Here is an 8,420-nt window from a genome sequence, read left to right as displayed (position 1 = left end):
GTATCCTTTGTGGAGAGGGCGCGGCGCTGGGGGTGAGGCGCGGCGGCGGATGTGTCAGCGAGCGGCTCGGGGCCTAGCGGGTGTCGGGAGCCTCTCGCCGGTGTCCTGCCAGATAGTGCGCCCGCGCCTGCGCGCACCAACCCCCCCCCCCCTCGCCAAATACTGCGCTGCCGTAGAAACTAGAATCACGCGTCAGCCTCCATCCTGTTGTATTTAACCCGATCTAAACACGCCCGCAGTCACATCTCCTCATTGTCACCCTTCCAACCTGAATGTAGTCTTTCATTTTCCAGTTGTCAGTGCGCTATCTGGCACAAGGTGAGATTGAATGGACACTATTTGGCAGTTCCTTGGTTGCATCATGGCCCTGTTGGCTGCTCATTGTATGAAAAATCCTTTATGTGGCACTGTATTCTAACAACTGTTACGCGACCGCAGAGCTAAATCGATATTAATCCTTAAATTATATATATTTAAAATCTTTGATCATACGGTGTCTTGGCAGCGTGAGGCTGCATCCGAGTAAGGGTGGCAAACTGCTAACGTGGTTACCATGGATAGGGTAAAAGCTTGAGTACGCCGTCTTGGTTTCTGTTTGCTATTACATTCCGTCAAATGGATAAGTCATAACGCAAATGTCGCAGAGTAAGCGAACGATCGTTCTAATCTTGAAAGGTATTGAAACTCGTTAAAGGTGGGTTGGTGTGGTTAATGTGTATTTTGGTGAGAGTATCTTCCATATTTTACAGCGATTAAGTTCTTGCTCAGTTGAGTAAAGCTGCAGCTTCAGATCTGTAAAATTATTTAAAATGCAAATTTAAACATTACATTAATATTTCCCCAAAATGAGTAGGTTTACACTTTTGATGTTAACGTATTATGACTACTGGTATTGAAGTATAGGTGTTTTAAATTTACAATTTCACTCTTAGGGCTGGATGACGAGTACACAATTACATAGAATTTCAAAATAATAACTTGCATTCATTCAATCTGACTAGTACAATTTGAGTTGATGTGGAAAACATAGGCAGTGCTGAAGAGGAAGATATCATTGTAGCTGACCAAAAACTTTGAGAAACAGAGAATTTGAGGAATAACTTTTATAGGAGGAAAGCAAAGTGATCTTTAGGTAGGATACTACAGAAATTATTTATAGTGTTGCGGAGCGGAATTCACAAATGTCCAGGGTTGAAAAAATGTGTGATTCTTGTAAGTTTGGATGATTTAGGGGAGTGTAGTCTGAAATATGGAGCCCATGCAGTGAATTGATCTTGGAGTTATGGATTTTAAAGTTGAGCTGTTGCTGGCCCACATCAATGACCAAGGGCAGGAAGATGCCAGGGACATCATGAATGTTGGCTACTGGGGCATAGTTGGGCACACATGGTTGTGATATTGCAGAGAAAGTAAGTAGTTTTTGAAGTGAAGATGAGGCAGATGTGTGGGTAGTGCTAATATTGAAATTATGAACAGTTTAGTTCAATTTAATATAATGTTTGACCAGGAGTATAGAGTATAGAATAGTGTGGCACAGGACCAGGCTGTTTGGCCCACAATATTTATGTGGAACATGATGCCATATTTAACTAATCCCTTCTACCGTTGCTCCATATCTCTTTATTCCCTGCATTATCTTGTGCTAATCCAAAAGCCTTTTAAACACCAGTATCATATCAGCTTCTACCATCACTGTGGCAGTGTGTTCTGGCACCCACAGCTGTCAGTTTAAAAAAAGGCTCTTGTATTTCCTTTAAACTTTGCCCTCATCTTAAAGATATGCCTGAAATACTAAATCTAGTATTTGATATTTCCACCCTGGGGAAAAGGTTCTGAATCTATCCAAACTATGCCTCATAACTTTTGCAAACTTCCCCCAGCCTCTGCTCCAGGGAAAACAATCCAGATTGGTCCCCTCTGTCTTTGATAGCTAATATTCTCTGATCCAGACATCATTCTGGAAAACTTCTTTCAAAAACTTCATATCCTTCCTGTAATAAGGTGACCATAATTGCACACAATACTCCAAATGTAAACTAACGAACTAGCTGCAAGATGACTTCCTGACCCTTATGCTCATTACCACAACCTACGAAGGCATGCATACTCTTTACCTTTTTTACCACTCTTATCTATTTGTAATACTACTTTCTGGGAGCTATGGACTTGGACCCCAAATACATCAATGCTTTAGTTTAGTTTTGAGACAGCATGGAAACAGGCCCTTCGGCCTACTGAGTTCATGCCCATCGATCATCGTTTGCACGAGTTCTATGTAAACCTACTTTCACATCCAGAGGCAATTTGCAGAGGTCATTTAACTAACAAACCCGCACATCTTTGTGACGAGAGAGGTAACCCGAGCACCTGGAGGAAACCTATGTGGTTACAGGAAGAATGTGCAACTCCACACAGACAGCACCCAGGGTTAGGATCGAACCCGCTTCTCTGGCACTGAGGCAGCAGCTCTACCAGTTGCGCCACTGTGCCATCCAAACTGTTAAAGGTCCAGGCATTAACAGTATACTCTCCCCTTACATATGACCTCCTAAAATGCATCACCTCAAACTTGAACTCTATTTGCCATTTTTCTGCCCACATCTGTATCTGATCCATATGCTGCTTTATCATGTGACAATCTCCTTCATTGTCTGTAACCCTACAATTTTCTGGATTACCCCTATTTCTTATCTTAAACAAAAAAACACATTGGTATTCTCAAGTCCTCTGAGACTGCCTGCGGTTAGAGAAGCTACAAAGATCTTTGTCAATGCCCCCAGAAATCTTATTTGCCTCTCCTAATAACCTGGGTTAGACCCAACCAGTGCTTGGGGACTTATCCACCTTAAGACCCAGCACCAAAGAACAATATCGCACAGGAACAAGCCCTTCGGCTCAATATCCATGCTGAACATGATGCCAGTTTAAACTAATTTCCCCTGCTTGCATGGAATCCATTTCCCTCCATTCCCTGCATATGTTTATAAAAGCCTCCTAAATGCCACTATCGTATCTGCCTCCACAATCACCATGGCAGAGTGTTGCAGTGTATATCTCCACGTTCTGTGTATATATTTTTAAAAAGCTCCACACGTCTTTAAAAAATGTTTGCTCCCTCTCTTTAAACCTATGCTGTCCAGTCTTTGACATTTCCCCCGTGGGGAAAAGGTTCTGACTATCTACCTATCTATGCCACTCATAGTTTTATATGCTTCTATCAGATCTCCCCTCAGCCCCCGATGCTCTAGAGAAAACTCTTCAAATTTGCCAAACCTCCTCTTGTAGCTAACACCCTCTAATCCAGGCAGCATTTTGGAATGTAGTTGTGATGATGTTTTATGAATACTTCTCAACTTATCTATTAAGAGCTCATGGTTTTTTTATCTTGCAATCGTCATGAAGATGACACTTATTAGAACCTATCCTAAAGTTTGTATTAATCTAGCAGTTGTGCTTTCAACTTCTTTGTGTAATCTTTTAGAAAAGATGAAGCACTGTCTATTTGGAACATTGCATGGTTTCGCATTTTATAATAGATATATTGAACTATAAAGGGCCCCTGAACACATTCCTCAATTTTAGTGTGGGCCTTGAAGAATTCGGTCTGAAGAAGGGTCTTGACCCGAAATGTCACACATCACCCGAAATACCAATGTTCTCTGAAGATGCTGCCTGATCTGCTGAATTACTCCAGTAATTTGTCTTTCCTTGAAGAATTAGTGAAAATTAAACAATGCATGTGTTGGTGGAGTGCAGAGGGAAACATTTTTAAACCCGTGAATGAAGACCTACAAATCCAAATGTTTTATTTGGATTGTGTTTGATTATATTCAAAAACGTCACACAGTACTGGAGTAACTCAACAGGCCAGACAGCATCTCTGGATAACATGGATAGGCAATGTTTTGGGTTGGGACCCTTCTTCAGATTGATCGTGGTGGGGGGGGGGGGGGTTGATTGAAAAGGCCTGAGATGAAAAGCCAAAAGGTATGAGATGAGGTTAGAAGAGGCATGAAATATAAAGCTGAATGAAGGAATATAGCTAGAAGGGAACAGGTGGGAGAAGAGAGAAATGGGTGTGCATCCAAAAGAGGGGGAAGAGAGAAGTGAGGTTGGGTTTATAGACCTAAAATTGGAGAATTTAACGTTCATAACATTTGGTTGTGAGTTACCCTAGAGGAATATAGGTGCCGTTACTCCAGTTTGTATGTGGCCTCACTATGGAGGAGGGCAGGAAAGAGTTCAGTACGGGAAAGGGAATTTAAATGGTTGGCAACAGGGAGATCCAGCATACAAAATGTGTCGGAAGGAACTGCAGATGCTGGTTTAAACAGAAGATAGACACAAAATGCTGGTATAACTCAGCAGGACAGGCAGCATCTCTGGAAAGAAAGAATGAGTGACGTTTCGGGTCAAGTCCCTTCTTTAGACTTTGACAGGTGGAGTGCAAGTGTTCAGCTAAATGGTTGCCTAATCTACGCTTGGCTTCGCCGATGTAAATATTATCCAAGATTACAAAAATATAATCCTTATTCGGTTGATGTGAACTGATGGGAATATTTAGAGAGCGAGGCGAATATTCACTGAAATTATATCTGAAGTGAGAAGATGCAATCTCAATAATCATCGATTATAGTTCATCGATTTTGGGATCTAGTTTTTATAAAAACAGTAAAAATCAGAATTTTCCCTATGTCGTTCGCCAAAATATTCTGGATGCTATTTAAATTATGTCTTGGGTTGACAGGTATCTTTACATAAGGCGCCGAATTGTAAAATAAAACAAGTCTGTAAATGTACCGATCAGCCATATTTTAATAGAATTGCAGAAAGGATTCCAGAGGAATTACTTTGGTACCTATTTAGCTTGCCTTGACTGGGCAAAATTAATATCTTAAATTTAATTGGGCTTTTAGCTTGCAGTTTTTCCTGAATTTTATTTTGAGTATTAATAGACAATAGACAATGTGTGCAGGAGCGCCATTCAATGTGATCATGGCTGATCATTCTCAATCAGTACCCGGTTCCTGCCTTCTCCCCATACCCCCTGACTCCGTTATCCTTAAGAGCTCTATCCAGCTCTCTCTTGAATATTCAGAGAATTGGCCTCCACTGCCCTCTGAGGCAGAGAATACCACAGATTCACAACTCTCTGACTAAAAAAGTTTTTCCTCATCTCTGTTCTAAATGGCCTACCCCTTATTCTTAAACTGTGGCCCCTGGTTCTGGACTCCCCCAACATTGGGAACATGTTTCCTGCCTCTAACATGTCCAACCACTTAATAATCTTATACGTTTCGATAAGATCCCCTCTCATCCTTCTAAATTCCAGTGTATACAAACCTAGTCGCTCCAGTCTTTCAACATATGACAGTCCCGCCATTCCGGGAATTAACCTATTAAACCTACGCTGCACGCCGTCAATAGCAAGAATATCCTTCCTCAAATTTGGAGACCAAAACTGCACACAGTACTCCAGGTGCGGTCTCACTAGGGCCCTGTACAACTGCAGAAGGACCTCTTTGCTCCTATACTCAACTCCTCTTGTTATGAAGGCCAACATTCCATTGGCTTTCTTCACTGCCTGCTGTACCTGCATGCTTCCTTTCAGTGACTGATGCACTAGGACACCCAGATCACGTTGTACGTCCCCTTTTCCTAACTTGACACCATTCAAATAATAATCTGCCTTCCTATTCTTACCACCAAAGTGGATAACCTCACACTTATCCACATTAAACTGCATCTGCCATGCATCCGCCCACTCACACAACCTGTCCAAGTCACCCTGCATCCTCATAGCATCTTCCTCACTGTTCACACTGCCACCTAGCTTTGTATCATCGGCAAATTTGCTAATGGTACTTTTAATCCCTTCATCCAAGTCATTGATGTATATTGTAAATAGCTGCGGTCCCAACACCGAGCCTTGCGGTACCCCACTAGTCACTGCCTGCCATTCTGAAAGGGACCCATTTATCCCCAATCTTTGCTTTCTGTCTGTCAACCAACTTTCTATCCATGTTTGTACATGTGTTGGATTAGGGTTTGAGTTAAACCAACGTATTATATGTTAGCATGATGGATAACATTTGAATCCTGGCTCTAGGGGTTGGCCAAAAATCAAAAGTTTACATGCACAAAAGTTTACATGCACATGCACATATCATATCATCATATCATATATATACAGCACGGAAACAGGCCTTTTCGGCCCACCAAGTCCGCGCCGCACAGCGATCCCCGAACATTAACACTATCCTACACCCACTAGGGACAATTTTTACATTTTACCCAGCCAATTAACCTACATACCTGTACGTCTTTGGAGATATAGGAACATATTTTCAATGGGATCAGTTTGGAATCAACTCCACTTTCCTCCTTTCATCTATCACTGGGATTCACTTCATTGTTGCTGGGCAACATGTCGAGCTTTGCATTCAATTGTATTGGAAACAACTTGCTGGGTTTTATTCCACAGTGACTTCAAATCTTCAATCTCGACTACAGTGCTGTGAAGGGCAACGGCAATAAGAGAATGAGTGCATCACCATCTCCAAGAGCCTTACTATTGCTAAAATTGGAAAAAATGTCGTTCCTCCTCCATTGCTTGGTCAAAACCTCAAGCTCCCCATCTAATCTCATTGCGGGCTACTCTTGGCACTCAAAATGTAATGGTTTAAAGTGGGAGTTATCACCATCATCTTGAGGATAATTAGGAATGGTCAACACCCACAAAGAATGGATTAAAACATGTTCAAGGACCAGGGATTTCTGTGGAATTTCACTGATAGCATCATTGAATATTTTCTAGGATCTGTGGCGTCGATGATGATACTAGGTCGCCAATAACAAACGCACTCATGGTAGGGTAAACTTTTGTGATATGGTTTATTTATGATGGAGGACGGTACAGTCACGAAGGTCCAAGTCCACGTGGGGGCACAGTCCTTCTTCTGTGAGAAGGTACTGGTGATCTCGGGCTAGTCCTGGCAACTTAATCTTGGCCTCGGAAATAAGGCATAGGCAATCTTGTGCTGGTCCCAGCAGCTACCTCTGGCCTCGAGGGGGCTCTGGTGGTCCCAGGCTTGTCCTGGTGGTTCAGTCTTCCTCTGAGCCTGCATAAAGAGGCACAGTTAATAGGAAGTCTTCCACCTTCTCTCTCTTTCTTCCTCTCCTGCTTTCTCTCCCTCCCTGGCTGGAACTCCCTTGGTTAAAAAGGAGTAGGGCTGACGAGCTGCAGGTGAGATGATCCAATAACAGCTAATTAGACACAGCTGATTCTCTTTTGACTGTAGCCTTGGCTCTGTCCAGGGTGCAGTGCTTTCCGGCAGCGAGGCGCTGTTTGGGGTGCTTGTCTTTGTTCTCTTTGCCTGGCCGCCAGTGACTGGGATCGGAGTGGTCCTCTGAGAAGACCGTTGCCCGTGGCAAAATATTGCAGATTTTAAGCAATAAATCACAATATGGAAGATAAATATCTAAAATTGCAGAACGTATTGCATCCCACTACATCATATGACCATCTTCTAATCTGTAATTAAAATAATACAAATGGTTTACAAATTGGCCTGAGATGTCCATATACAAAGTCTCCTCTACTGTCTTTGTGGGTGACTTACAATTAAAAAAAAAAAAATCCCAGTGTGTTATGTATAAATTATTAAATATTAGAAGTTATTTTACTGCAGGATACTAAGTCAATGAAATCTCTTGTTTTAGAATGAACTGGATTTCAATGTCGACTCTATATAAAGAAAACTTAATTAACATTTAAACTTATAAATGTTGAATAACAAAATGACAATTTCTGTGCAGGATAAGTTGAATATCTTTAATTTCAGTTGCTAATTAAATTTTCACTATAAAGACTATACTTTACATACACCGATCAGCCAAAACATTATGACCACTGACTGACAAAGTGAATAACATTGATTATCTTGTTACAATGGCACCTGTCAAGGGGTGGGATATATTAGGCAGCAAGTGAAGAGTCAGTTCTTGAAGTTGATGTGTTGGATGCAGGCGAAATGGGCAGGAGTAAAGACCTGAGCAACTTTGACACGGGCCAAATTGTTATGGCCAGACGACTGGGTCAGAGCATCTCTGAAACGGCAAGGCATGTGGGGTGCTCCCAGTCAACAGTGGTGAGTACCTACCGACAGTTGTCCGAGGAGGGATAAATCACAAACTGGTGACAGGGTGTTAAGCGCCCAAGGCTCATCGATGCGCGAGGGCAACAAAGGCTATCCCGTCTGGTCCGAACCGACAGAAGGTCTACTGTGACACGTCACAGAAAATGGTGGTCACGGGAGGAATGTGTCACAATACACAGTGTATACACATGTGGGGCTGCACACGGAGGACCAACAGCATATTAGGCAGGTGGTCATAATGTTTTGGTTCATCAGATCATA

General features: G+C 42.2%; 1 protein-coding gene across 2 annotated transcripts in view; it reads left to right on the top strand.

The window, feature by feature from the left end:
- lsm12b (LSM12 homolog b) overlaps nt 1-8,420 on the top strand; it is a 46,482-nt gene that overhangs the window by 146 nt on the left and 37,916 nt on the right. The window lies entirely within an intron of this gene.

The sequence above is a fragment of the Rhinoraja longicauda genome, chromosome 29 (genome assembly GCF_053455715.1).
Source record: "Rhinoraja longicauda isolate Sanriku21f chromosome 29, sRhiLon1.1, whole genome shotgun sequence".
Taxonomy (NCBI): Eukaryota; Metazoa; Chordata; class Chondrichthyes; order Rajiformes; family Arhynchobatidae; genus Rhinoraja; species Rhinoraja longicauda.
The sequence above is the reverse complement of the archived record's forward strand: the minus strand, read 5'-3'. Positions and strand labels throughout refer to the sequence as shown.